Here is a 15,038-nt window from a genome sequence, read left to right as displayed (position 1 = left end):
TAGGCTACACGTGTGACCAAAGCCAGCAACAACGCATTTCAGAAAACATTTACGTAAAACAAAAAAATTCTTGCATTGTGAAGTGTAGGCTATGGTTTGCTCTACAAAGCTACAAATATGTTATTTCCAGGTGGGACTAGTTGCAATTTCACTTAAGGTTGTAGGTATACGAATCCAAAAATTGACAACCACTATAGTTTGTAGCGAAAGCCGCCGATTACCAAGTTAAGCTGCGATTGAATCTTTTTAACATTTGCGGATCGGACGACGATCAAGAAACTGTGGACAATAAGTGTGTAAGTACCATAAAGTTATTTCCCGGTCTTCTTCTATGCGAACTTGAGAACGTTCAGTCCCATGGGAGCATGAACGACTTCACAATAAAAAACAAAAAATCCGTAGTCATTAGCATTTATGGCCGTTTCAGCATTCTGATAACAAAGATCATGCAAATTGACGTTGTCTCTGTCGTGTTCTTGTTTTATGTCTTCTACAATCGCTGCAAATTGCGAGAAGTTAGTGTTATTTCCTGAAAATTCGCCATTATTATTCTGAGAAATTTTGAGTCGTCTTGTGGATAACGGAATGTAGACAACAAACAAACAAAAATCATTGCTTGAAAAATAGAAGCAAAAAGTTGCACCATCACCACCCAGTTATGTACTTTATAAGATGAGTCACCGCGTGTGCAGTAAAAGTGGTTTGTTTTCCAGGTAAAGCTTGTGTTGTGTATGACAAGAATACATGATAAAAATGTAGTGCACCCAACGGCCACAACAAGGCTAATAATATTTCTAATCTAATACATTGTGACAACATAACCACTGTCGACTATACGCCATTAAATTAAAGTCCAAATTCTTCTCGCTGAAATAGGTTTTTGTCGTTCATCGTCAGGCGTTTCTGGAGTGTTTGGAGTTGTAACATAATAGTGCAAAACTCCTCCTGGCAAGTTTATTTCTTGTACCAAATTGTAAGCCTCTCTGTAACTCTTTACTTTGTCTACCACTTGTGGCACATGTTCTCAGACATTGTTTGTCAAATACAAAATAGTAGTAAATAATAGACCAATCCACCAGATATGGTTAAAGAGATTGGTCCTTGCAGTTTTGACTGACTTCCGAAATAACAACCGTTCTGCTGTTTTTCCAACTCAATAGGTTAGAAGGCAAACCGTAGATCAGAAGAAAGTTTGATAAAACCAACACAACTACTTACAATATAATTTCGAATTATTTCCCAATATGGCTTCATCTGGTACTTCGATAGCAAACTGCCCCAAAAGTATAACTGCGAAAACGACATCTTTTAACAGATTTTCCAACTTGCTTTATTTCTTATAGTTGGTCTTTTTGCCACTGACAACAGTTGATATTTTACCTTTTCGTTTCTGGCATAGGTAATTTATATTCCACAACAGAGATCACAATTTTCTAGATATGTTTTCGCAGACTGATTGTAACCCGAATCTTTTGACTTGGACCATGTTAAGTATTTCACTTATGTCGCAATGTTTCTGGGTTTTGCATAGCTTCAGTATGTGAATGTTTGTTTTACGCTATTCCGCTACGTGGAATTTCGTTACGCACAATACCCCTATGTCAGTGTGTAGGACTTTTTTACACTGAATTGGTACTTCGCACGTGAAAGTTTGTTTTGTGGTTTGTCAGGTTGTGGGGCAGTCTGTACCGCAATTTTAGAAAAAGGCAATGCGAATTGAACCTGCCTGATGTTCAATTAGGTCGTATCGGTTGGTTTGAGCGATGCGCGTTGAACTTGTAGGCTGCTGGTAGCAAAGACTGAGTTGGTATAGGCTGCTGGTAGAGGGCAACTAGTCTCGCTTTTGTTAACACGTGTTGTTATGTGATTTACTAATAATACAGCCATTCTCTACTAGTGGTATATGCAACTGTGGCCAACATTTGCAGGCCATTGTTTCCACACAACGCAAAAAAGCTCAGTTGACATGTCACTTTGCTACACTGTGTATCTGTTTGTTATTTTTTGCAATATTGTTTTTTTTTTTCAATGTAGTTAATGGCATAAAAGAACATTTTACTTTTTGATCTTGCAATATTTTTGTTTGATATCGATAGTGCGGCCCTCGACTTACTTAACAGTTTGTTTTTGGCCCCTAATGCACTTTGAGTTTGAGACCCCTAAAGTTTAACGCATTGAAGTACAATTCGCATGGTACGTCATAGAATGCGCATTGAAGATAGATTTGGATTGTTGTTTATTGAAAACACGTTGTTTTTTCCCCACAAAACTGTAATCTACTGCAGTAAAAAATCGATAATACAAATACATTTGTACAGATCATATTCCATTAATCCCACACCTGTGACAATAGCACTGGACGTGGAATTAATGGGGAGAATAAAAATAAAACTAAGTCCGCAAATCTACACAATAAAAATGTATGCATATAAATTGATACAATGGTTGTTGATTTGTTCCTGACCTGTTGTATTTGTCAAGGATCTGTGATCACTTAGTTGAGCTCAGATAACACAGGATTAGTGTTTCTTTAGTATTATCTGAATCCTATACAAAGCAACCAAACAAACAAAAACGTTATGCCCTTTAAGGCGTCGATTGTTGTGTTTCATCCAGAGTTGTAAGTCGGGCCGGGTCTTTCTGTAATAAACAGTGAGTGTCTATTGGTCTTTACCAGAACGAAACGACTGCAATATTAACAATGTGGAATCAGAATAAGTAGAACATTATTGACGTTTTCACACCCCAGCGTGCAAACAAAGTTTTGAAATAACCATAAATTGCCCCACTAATCGACACAGGGTACGCATAAGCTACAAAAACAACTTTAAACACACGGGCTTGCAGAACGGAACCAAAACCGCTAATCTACATACGTACCGCATTAAGTGACGTTCAACGCTTAAAGCCAATTAAAAAATTGTGAGTTGTTTTGACACAATGATGATCTGCAAATAAGCTGTCAGATAAATAGCCTTGTTTTGAAAAGTGTTTGTTCAGATTCAGTTACACCGCAGTAGACAGATAAATCCAAAAACAATAGGTTAAATACCTGCATTTGCATGCTGTATGCTTTAACTTGCGGCTGGTTTGCAGAATATAATACTGCTATGATGGGACAATAAGTTCAACGGTACAGCACTAAAATCATACAAAGGAATAATCTTCTATAATATGGCGCTTTCGCAACTATATGTTTGGGACAGCTTGCTTTCGAAGTACCAGATGAAGCCATATTGGGAGACACTTAGATCTTTTACTCTGGTTTTGTTGACTTCATCAAACTTACTTCTTATCTACGCAATGCCTTTTAACCTGTTGAGTTGCAGGAGAAACAACAGTACTGTAATTATTCCAGAGTTCAGCCAAGAGTGCCACGATCAGTGTTTTCAGTTCGTGAGACATTTCTGGTGGATTGGGCCTTCGTATACGACTTTTCTTTACTTGGCAAACAATTTCTGGGAGTATATACCTTATGTCTCACGCAGAGTAAAGACTTACAGGGAAGCCTACAACTTAGTTCACGAATTAAACCCATCGAGTGCGTACTTAAAATATCTTGTGACTACTCCAAACACATCAGAAACGGAAGACGAGCAAAGGCAGAAACGTTTAAATGCAAGAAAACTGTGGACTCTTATTCATGCCTACATTATCGAAAGTAATTATGTTGTCGGAATATATAAAATTAGAAATGTCATCAATTTTTTTGTGACTGTTTTTTATGTCATAATTTTGATAGTTCTGTTCAGTGTATGGGGCAGAAGTTTTTTCTGCAGAACAAACTACTTCGACTACACGTGTTTTTACACATTCTTCGAAGTAATTGCGTGCGCTCTCGGCATCCAAATATCTGCTGTTGGTATTCAAGTATTTATTTTCTTTTTTTTAATTAGTGCTTTTTGTTGGAACCACGAAGATTACAAATTTCTCAAAACTTTGATGGTCAATTCAGGTGAAAGTACGTTGCCACTAACTTTTGCAGCGATTGTTGAAGATATAAAAAATATACACATCATAAACGGGAATACCCTGCGGATAATGTGTTCACGAAATCAATTAACTGCAGCCAATGCTGAAGATTACGGCTTCTTTATTTTTTATAAAGTAGTCGCTGGCGCTGATTTTGTTACAGTAGTTAAGAAGATTAACAAACATGCCCCTCATACAGAAAAATGCGATAGAATAGTGAAGTCTCTGGAGCAAGAAAGCGAACAATACAATCTTCACCCTCGCGAGAGGCTTCGCGAAATTATCTGTGTTAGCAGGCCTGAAAGTGGGGCCCAACCCAGCTTGTTCCCGAAAGAACAAGCCCCAACTCCAGCGCAAACCAGACGAACCCGGAAGAACAAGTCCAAGCTCCAGCCCGAACCAGACAAACCCGAAGGAGCCAGCCCGAATTTCAGCCCGAACCAAACAAATCCGAAAGAACCAGTCCAAACTCCAACCCAAACCAAACAACCCAGAAAGAACCAGTCCAAACTCCAACCCGAACCAAACAACCCAGAAAGAACCAGTCCAAATTTCAACCCGAACCAAACAACCCCGAAAGAATCAGCCCGAATTTCAGCGCGAACCAATCAACCCCGAAAGAACCAGTCCGAATTTCAGCTTAAACCAAACAACCCCGAAAGAACCAGCTCGAATTTTAGCCCGAACCAAACAACCCCGAATAAACCAGCCCGAATTTCAGCCCGAACCAAACAACCCCGAAAGAACCAACCGAATTTAAACCCGAACCAAACAACCCCGAAAGAACCAGCTCGAATTTCAGCCCGAACCAAACAACCCCGAAAGAACCAGCCTGAATTTCAGCACGAACCAAACCAACTCAAAAGAACCAGCTCGAATTTCAGCCCGAACCAAACAACCCCGAAAGAACCAGCCCGAATTTCAACCCGAACCAAACAAATCCAAAAGAACCAGCCCAAATTCCAGCCCGAACCAGACAAACCCAAAGGAATCAGACCGAATTTCAGCCCGAACTAAACCAACCCGAAAGAAACAGCCCGAACCAGACAAACCCAAAGGAATCAACCCGAATTTCAGCCCAAACCAGACAAACCCGAAAGAACCAGCCCACATTCCAGCGCGAACCAGACAAACCCGAATTTCTTTTCAAAAGTTGGTAAAAATGCAGCAAAGTTAATAAAAAGTCAGCCCCGAATAAAGCCCAATATAAAAATCGACAACAACCCGAATAGCTATGTCTGGCTTACTACTCTGCTATCGAAATGCATGTTCGTGCTGTCTAACACGCTATGAACAAACCCGTCAATGTGAATTTAACTTTTTATAAAATTCGAGAGGTGTTGTTTGTTCCACCACTTGTAAAAACTTCTTGTGTGTTGTGTATAGACTAATATATCAATTATTACGTAATGTTCCATGAATTGCTAAAGTACTAGTTTATTGCTACTTAACTTGATGGAGATAATTATAATTTGCTTATAAATTTAGAAAAGTAGAAATGAGACAGGGTGTCTTCCATTCTGTTCCGATAAAAAGGATACGAAATAATGAATTTCTAGGATTGTGTAAATACAACATTGCATAAATACTTTGTGGTTTACTTTTTCAACACTTGTTCTGTTTTTAATATTAACAGCTCGGGCAGGTATAAATACTTTGACGGACCGCATAAGTAGACGGCTGAAAATTTTGAGGTTTTTTGTGTCTATGAAAAACCTAAAACCGTTTCAAAAACAAAAGCATAAAAAAAAATAATTGCCTCACCCACCCACTACTGCCCACTAGCGACAAGCTGCACCTATTTAATAAGCATACTGTTTCTCTACACCAGGGGGTTCCAAGCCTTTTTACGATCTCGTACTACTTGGATGCTCTGCACTGCCACGCGTAACACTTCTTGCAGAACAACTAATTTGATAGAATCATATTTTATTCAGAAGAATAATATTGGCCTACTAAAATAACACTGAAGCACCACAACTGAATTGAAAATTTTTGTATTTGTTTACTGTAAACCAAACATAAAGTTGTGAAACCAGGCGTTTTTGAGAAAAAAGAAGCTACTCGCGTACCACCTGAAAAACCTTACCACAGGTTGGGAAACCCCTGCTCTACACAAAAACAATTTGTGATTTGATGAAACGTCGATTCATTGTTGCCCTGTGTTGGAAAGTTGTTTAAACTTGATCAGTTCGTCCTATATTATTTTCCTAGTTCTAAGTTTAGTCTAACAAAAAAATCAAATTTTTAATGTAATTAATTGGCTTATGAGTGGTTTCAGAGAATTTTTGTCATATTTTATCTCACAAGAACTCCATACACGCGATTCCGAGATTTTACTTGGTTTTGTTGTAAATCGATTACACACTCTAAAAAGTTTCTGCACACATAGAAAGAACAAGAAAGAACTAAGGCCATACATGTCAATGACAAGTTTGCTTTTGCCAAGCCACAACAAAAGATAATATATCTCACCATTTGCGGGTAAAAATCGTTCAGTAAGGTAGAAATCATCACAAAACAGCAAAATGGATGAAGTGCTACTGTTTAGGTCGATTCGTTTGTTAAATGTTTTTGTTTAGATCAATCACGTTAGGCTCGAATCAGGCTTGTGAATGAAACAAGCCTGATTCGAGCCTAACGTCATACACAGCTTCATTTTTGACGAAATTGTACCGACTTTATAGGGTCTTGTTCCAATTTATTTTTTGTTTGAATCGAATTCCAGGCTTGTACTTTCAGGTTCATGCCCTAATTTCAAACACACCAAAAAATCTGGTTTCACCTTATAGCCACAAAATATGTTAACATATTTTGTTGCATTAAATGTGAAAAAGATTTGCAACGTTCTTGTGTTTGTTAATTTTCGACCTTTGCATTCCACCAGTCACGTCTCTGCGACCCTAATAGTGAGCACATTTAATAATGGGAATTGTACGATATTAACTGTTGTGTTGTGTTTGACCTACTGGCCCACCAACTGGACATTTACTTTTTTATTCGGAATGCAATTGTATCATTTTTAACATTTTTGTAACAAAAAGTGAGTTCCGATACAAGCAGAACTATGTGACTTTTGTAACACAAATATGGGATCAGTAAATGGTAAGCATTACTGTCATCTTCACACTCTGATTTCGTACAAACAAAATCTAAATAATACCCCATAGCAGTGCTCCACTTCCCGACAAAGAGTACTCATAAGTATACAGGAACCGAAGCAAATCTACAAACGTACCGCATAAAGTGACGTAAAACGCTTAAAGCTTACGTAGAAACTAGTAGGTTGTTATGACACAAAGATAACTGGCTGCAAAAACACTGTCAGATAAATGACCCTGTTCCAAGAAGTGTTTGTTAGGATAGAGTTACACCGCGTTAAACAGTAAAAGCCAAAACCTGTACATCTGAAATGTACATTTGCATACCGTACGCATCGAAGAAGATCATAAATTAATTGTTTAGTGGAACAGAAATTAAATGTCAAACCCAAAGAACACATCAAAAGTAAAAAATATGATAAAATATGGCATTGTCGCAGTTCTGCGGTCGGGACAGTTTGCTATCGACGTATCAGATGAAGCCATATTGGGAAACTTTTCGTTCGTTTGTTCTGGTTTTGTTGGCATCATCAGTCTTTCATTCTACTATGCAATGCCTTCCAACCTGTTGAGTTGCAAGAAAAACAACACAATTGCTATTATTTTAGACGTCAGTCACGAATGCCACGATCAGTCTTGTCAGTTAATAAGACATTTTTGGTGGATTGGGCCATTCTGGATGACTATTCTTTACTTGGCAAACAATTTCTGGGAGTATGTACCCCAGGTCTTACGTGGAGTAAAGAGTTACAGGGAAACTTACAATTTGGTACAAGACTTAAAACTGTCTACTGCTGATATAAAATATCTTGTAACAACTCCAAACACTTCAGAAACAACTAACGAGGAACGACTAAAGCGTCTCACGGCAAGAAGGATTTGGATGCTTTTGTATTGTCACATTGTTAATAGCGATTATGTGATTGTAACATATCAAATCAGAAATGGCTTAAGCCTTGGTGTAGACCTAGTTTACTTTGTATTGTTAGCATACATTCTAGATAAGCGAAGTATAAGCTTTCTCTGCAAAACAAATGCAAACTACACATGCTTCTATACCTCCTACGAAGTGATCATCTGCGTTGTCAGTATTCATCTATTCGCTGTTTTGTTTCAAGGACTGATTTTCGCCAGCTTGACATATCAATTTAGAAACGAAACAGAAGACATGGAATTTCTGAAAGTAATGATGCTTGATTCAGGCGATAGCACGTCGCCATGGACTTTTGCATCGGTTGTTGAAGACATATATGACGAAAACGAGATCGCAAATGCAAATTTGCTAGATGTATGTCTGCAAAATGCTTTTGATGCTGCGAATGCTGAAGACCGCGCGTTCTTTATTTTTCTGATAGTTGTTGCAAACGCTGATTTATATGACCTGACAAACGCTATTAACCCGGAAAACAATAATGAACAGTACAGAGAAAATCGAGAGCGAACCTTGCGGTATTTGAATCAACGATGTCAACAGCCAGAACGTCTTCCCGATGCTCGGCTGCGACAACGGATCATAAACCTTTTCAAACGAGCATTGCCGATGTGTCCAGTATTTCAAAAGCACCAACGTTTACCGCATTAAAAATGATAGTTAAATTCATTGTCTCTATTTAGACTCTAAATCAGGGGTGTCCGACCCAGAGTTGTAAGTCGGGCCGGGCTTTTCGGGTCGGGTTCGGGTTCGGGCCGGGTTCGGGCCGGGTTCGGGTTCGGGCTCAGGTATTTGTGAGAAAACGGGCTTAAAACGGGCCTGACTTTACGTTCCGTGTCCGCCCTTTTTTAAATAAAATCACTCAGCTAAGTAACAATTATCTGGCTTTGACCTAATGCCCATCCTACTCTAAAACGTATTGTTTACTCCATTGTCTAATATTGTTCATTGTGTTTGTTGTCTATCTTTTTTCTTTCTCATCCTTTGTTGCAAGGCTTTCTTGGATAGGCCTGTCAATCAAAATTTCGGGCCTAAACGGGTTTTGCACAAACGTTTCGGGTTCGGGCCGGGCTTCGGGCTTTTACTTTCGGGTTCGGACCGGGTTCGGGCTCAGATTTTGGGCCCGCTTGCAACTCTGGTCCAACCCGTGGCCAGCGGGCCACATATGGAGTAATGTTCAACTGTTCAAGTTACTTTTATTGCATCACAATGCACATTGTTGCGCATCACCATTTCTACATTGTTACGTCCACAATCTTACTCTTGCGTTAAAATTTAATCAGTAATATTTCTTGCTTCATTAGGGTACATCTGAAATCAGAGGCTTGCGCAAAACGCATTTAGCAGTGAAATTTCTTCCAAAGTCTGCAGTGATATAGATTATGTCAAATAGAAAATGAAAAGCTAGCAACGCTAACAGAATATTCCACGAAAGGTGGACATGTGACTTCAAATCCCCTGTACACGCAATCAGTAATTTCTGACAGCCTTATGGAAAACCCGCTTCGCGTCCATCTCACCAAATATTGCCAAACTTGTTAAAGGTTGGACACCCCTGCTCCAAATAAATTTTTAGAGTACATCTGTTTTTTGTTCGTATTGTTTATGAGTTATATTGCATTGAATTGTTACAAACTGTTTTGTTTATGTTGATTATTTTGAAAATACTGTTGTACATTTAGTCTTTTGACTGCTGGTTATAAACTTACAATTCGACGAATTACAAAAAATAATTAACATTTGTACAATACTTCGTAAGAGGTTTGTAAACTGAAACAGAAATCAGATTTTAACAGTTTTTACTGTAGGGATGTGCCAAAACTGAAAAAGTTCTGTTTGGTCGAACACCGAGCATCTCACGTTAATGCTCGGTGCTAGGCCGAGCACGCTCGATAAATGGTTGCGTCACAAACACGCTATAGCTTTGTAGCTTTTCATGGTCTTTTACTTCACAAGCGGTATGTAATCTGTCCAGGCTTTAGAAGTACGCGTTTTTCCACTGTCTAACGCAGTGGTTCTCAAACTTTTTTTTGTTGCGACGCCTCTGGAAAAGTTTTCTGGACTTGCGACGCACCAGCAAATAAAAGGTAATGAGGAAACTTCAATAAATCAATAAACAGTTAATTTAAATCTATTAAACAGCACTTAGAGAACAATTTTAGCCTAACTGTTTTTCGACAAAGTGACAAAACTGCACTCGACACTTTTAGTGCGACCGGCAATTGTCAATTGTTTCAATTATCGCGCACAATCGCATTGTCTTGTCTGCTGCAAGGTCTCAACAGCATCAATAACGAATTACAATGAAAGTAATGTTTTAACTTACGAACAATATAAACTGATGCACAAAAATGTACTGCTGCAACTCATGCACAATAATCACTCAAAACTTTAGCTAACAATTATACGTTATAACTACCTCAAGCCTTTGCTAGAAAAGTTGCCTTTGTTACATTGTTATGAAGACTCCGTTCACATAATCAAGTTTAATGCCCGCCAAGCGTCGCCCCAGACACGCGCCTATCACGTACTTGCTGCTTGTACTGTTTGGGCTCGACGTACATTAACGGACAGCCGCGTTTTTTATCAAAAACTTTTGAGGTAAATTTACGCCAATCCGCACTCTACGCAAAAAGTATTTGGACGTAGATACGTTAACCGCACTGAAACCTCATTTTTATGAGATAAACTGAGTTCAGTCACGAAACGGAAATATTCTGAGACGCCCTTGGAAAATTGAAACGACGCACCAGGGCGTCGCGACGCACACTTTGAGAACCACTGGTCTAACGCATTAAAAAAACAGTCATTTTTGTACTTGGAAACCTTTTTGAACACTGGTTTCGTATTTTAGCCTGGTAAGAATATGCAATTTTAATGCTTGGGTCAGTTTGTGCAACTGTATGGCCGAGCATCAAAAACAGCGATGCTTCGTACCGAGGGATCTGGCTCGACTCATCCCTAGTTTTTATGTTCCAAATACAACCCAAACAATTACGGCTCCATTTGTTAAGCCGCATGTAATAGCTCATAAGTTAATAAAAAATCGGAATTATTTGTGGCAACAATTCAGAATGATAGATCCGGTAGTCGGAGCTAAAAAGTGTTCTAAGTTTGTATAATTTACAACAAAACAATTTCGGTTTTGAACTTCCCAACTTATGCTCAATTCGCTAAACACAAAAGCAATGACTGAGTAACTTACTAAGAAGTACGAAATAGTTTAGTCAAGCGTTGCAAAAAGTAATTATTTTATTATCGTTTCATGTTCAATATCCTGTATCTGAGGCTCCCGTAGTTATGGTCCTTATACTAAGCAGTTAATAAAGCAATTTTATTATTTAATTGGAAGTCTAGAAACCATCTTTTTGGTTAAAACAAAGTTTAAACTAGCAACATCATTAACTGTAGGATGTATAACTTTCACTCTGAAGGCACTTGCAACAATATGTAAACAACCGATTGACAGTCAATTAATATAAATAAAACTAAATATCCTATTGGATTTTTGAGACTCTTTGATAGGCATTTGAAGTGTGAAAAGAATCCCACCAGTCACGTCACTGTAATAATCTATTTCCCAACACTTTTCTCTGTAAACTACCTACTTCATTTATCAACTTAAAAATGCGCGATCAAATGTGTATTTCAGTAAATCAACCAATCATGTAAAGCAATGGTTCTCAAAGTGTGCGTCGCGACGCCCTGGTGCGTCGTTTCAATTTTCCAAGGGCGTCTCAGAATATTTCCGTTTCGTGACTGAACTCAGTTTATCTCATAAAAATGAGGTTTCAGTGCGGTTAACGTATCTACGTCCAAATACTTTTTGCGTAGAGTGCGGATTGGCGTAAATTTACCTCAAAAGTTTTTGATAAAAAACGCGGCTGTCCGTTAATGTACGTCGAGACCAAACAGTACAAGCAGCAAGTACGTGATAGGCGCGTCTTTAGCCAAAGAAAATCAGTTCTTGACAACTGACTGCTACAAGTTGACATGTACAGTTAGAGTATTTGGTTGTGCAAAAAAATTTCACTTTGGAATGTTTTTGCTGATTGTTTTTTTTTTACTCTTTCAGGTTTGCCTCATCAGTTTTTCACTTTACCTCATTTGTTTGTGCCGCGCTGCAATTCTCCCGCCTGTCCATAATACCTGATTGGCGAGCAGGTTAATGCGATGTTATGACTTACGAGAGGATCTCAAGCTGTCAAGTTCTTTGGTTTCGTGCGGACGGTTTTAGACTCAGACAACTTAAGACAAGCTTTTTGTTATTTTATTCTTATTTTCATTGCTGTTTTACTTCGGAGTTTCACAAAAAACTAACAATGCCATAATATGGAAAATGTATAATCCAAAGTTTTTGCATTGCCTGATTTCGTTTTTTTTTACTTGAAAACGTGACTTCATATTTATTTATATTTTCATAATGGCTCAGTACATAAAATCTGCAATCAAATAACAAATAATTATATACAAACACACAACAAGGCGTAAACCCAATAGATAACTACAAAACTTAATGAACACACAAGATAGCCAGAAAATAACAAACAAATGTTCATTTCGCAACATTGCATTGCAATAATTTGTGCGCATCTTAAACACACACAGCGCACAGAACACCATAAGGAGTGTGACGCGAGAAGATACGTAGGTGAAAATTGATGAGTTTTTCTTTTAGACGTGAAATAAAACGTTTGTCTTCCCCAGCAAAAATTAAAAAAAAATCGGCAAATTTAATTTGATCCATTGCATACTTGGTGACACGGACGTAGTCGATTTGTTTGGTTGCTCGTTTTATATATTCTACAATTGCTGCAAAATGCATACCCATGGTGTTGTTTCCTGATTTCCACATCATCGTTTTAAGAAACGTTGAGTCTTCATTTCGACACCAAAAGGCCACTAGCAAGCCAAAGAAAAGTAATACTTGAAATACGACAGCTATAAGTTGGATAATAACAACGCAGAAAATTACGTCGTGTGCTGTGTAAGCACATGTGACGTAAAAGTTGTTTGTTTGGCAGGAAAATCTTTTCTCCCAGGAACCCAGAATAAATATCAAAAATACGGAATAACCTACAGTCACAAGAAAGTTGATGCCATTTCTGATTTGGTATATTACGACAGCATAATCGTTCTCAATTATGTATCCGAAGATAAGAGTCCAGATTCGTCTTGCTTTTATACGATTTTGTCGTTCCTCGACTTCAGTTTCTGGTGTGTTTGGAGTGGTAACAAGATATTTTAAATGTCCACTAGGCAGGTTTAAATCTTGCACCAAATTATAAGCTTCATGGTAACTTTTTACTCTACGTGATACGAGGGGTAGATATTCCCATGAATTGTTTGCCAAGTAAAGAAAAGTTGTAAAAAACGGTCCAATCCACCAGAAATGCCGCACTTCCTGAAAAGATTGGTCGTGGCACTCTTGGCTAAACTCTGAAACAATGACAGTACTGTTGTTTCTTCTGCAACTCAACAGGTTAGAAGGCATGGCATAAAAGAGAAGTAAGTTTGATGATGCCAACAAAATCAGAGTAAACGAACGAAAAGTTTCCCAATATGGCTTCATCTCGTACCGTGATAGCAAACTGTCCCAAACGTATAATTGCGACAACGTCATATTTTAGCAGATATTTTTTTTTACCTTCTTTAGGTTAGTCCTGTATACCACTCAACATTCAATTTCTGAACTCCTCAGATGCGTACGGTATGCAAATGTACATTTCAAACGTGTGGGTTTTGGCTTTTACTGTTTACCGCGGTGTAACTATATCCTAACAAACACCTTATAAAAAACAGGGCCATTTGTCTGACAGGTTAATTGCGGACCACCATTGTGTCAAAACAACCCTCAAGTTTTTAATTAGCTTTAAGCGTTGAACGTCACTTAATGCGGTACGTATGTAGATTAGCAGTTTAGGTTCCGTTTTGCAAGTCCGTGAGTTGAAAGCTGTTTTTGTGCCTTACGCGCAGCCTATCCTGTGACGATAGGTGGGTCACTGTTATCGGGTATTTTTTAACATTTTGTTTGAAAAATTAAAATGTCAATAACCTAGTACTGATTTCTACGTTTGTGTTATGAAAGACGATTTCTTCTGGTATAGACCACTGGGCACTCACTTTTTATTACAAAACTGTTAAGAAGGATAAAATGCACTACAAATAAAAGTAAATTTTCCAGCAGGATTCCGCTACCGATGTGCTGCAGTTTAGCAGGACATTGGGTCAAGCACAGCATAATAATTAATGTCCCACCATTTCGACATTGTTAAATTTATCCACTGCTAGGGTTCCAGTGACGTGACTGGTGGAATTCAAAGTTCGAAAATTAATATACACAACTTTCCTACTGCAGCAATATATCGTGTGAATTTGTACGTTTGACGTTTTATTTTTCTGTCGAACTCTGCATCCAGTATTAAGCTTGATGGAGTTATTTAAAGGAGGCGTGATCTGAGAACCACCGCTTTTGGGCTCCCGCTTCAATTAACGATCTGACGTAGAATGCGATTGCAGAGAACTTTAATGTTCTTGGCAGCCCTGACGAAATCACTTTTTAATCTCTGTTTAAATATTTTTCAAAACTTTTCTACAAAGAGCAAATCAATGTTTCTAACTGAGGTTCGTGTGAATCGGTTCATGCTTCCATTTTTGGTTCGAATTAAATTTGGATTGCAACTATCGTGTTTCAAAGAAACGTTGTATTGGCAGTCGCGTTCTCTTACGGATTTCTAATGCTATGTTTGCTGGTGAATCTGTTGTCGAGTTAAGAAAAACTTTGTACTTTTTTATCCATGGTCGCAAATCACATTTACGACAAGGAAATCTTTTTGGCAGTGCAAAAGAATTATAATCATCTGCTTCAACCTTTTCCCCACACTTTTGTCTGTAAACTATCTACTTCAGTTACCAGACATTAGAAAACTACACGTACGATCAATATGTTTTTCAATAACTCATCAACTATATGAATAACATACATATATTTGTTAAAGTAAACTCGATAAAACAAACACATAAACACGGGGCAA

This window comes from Phallusia mammillata, chromosome 2 (genome assembly GCF_965637545.1).
Source record: "Phallusia mammillata chromosome 2, kaPhaMamm4.hap1.1, whole genome shotgun sequence".
Classification (NCBI taxonomy): Eukaryota; Metazoa; Chordata; class Ascidiacea; order Phlebobranchia; family Ascidiidae; genus Phallusia; species Phallusia mammillata.
This window is presented reverse-complemented; position numbering follows the sequence as displayed.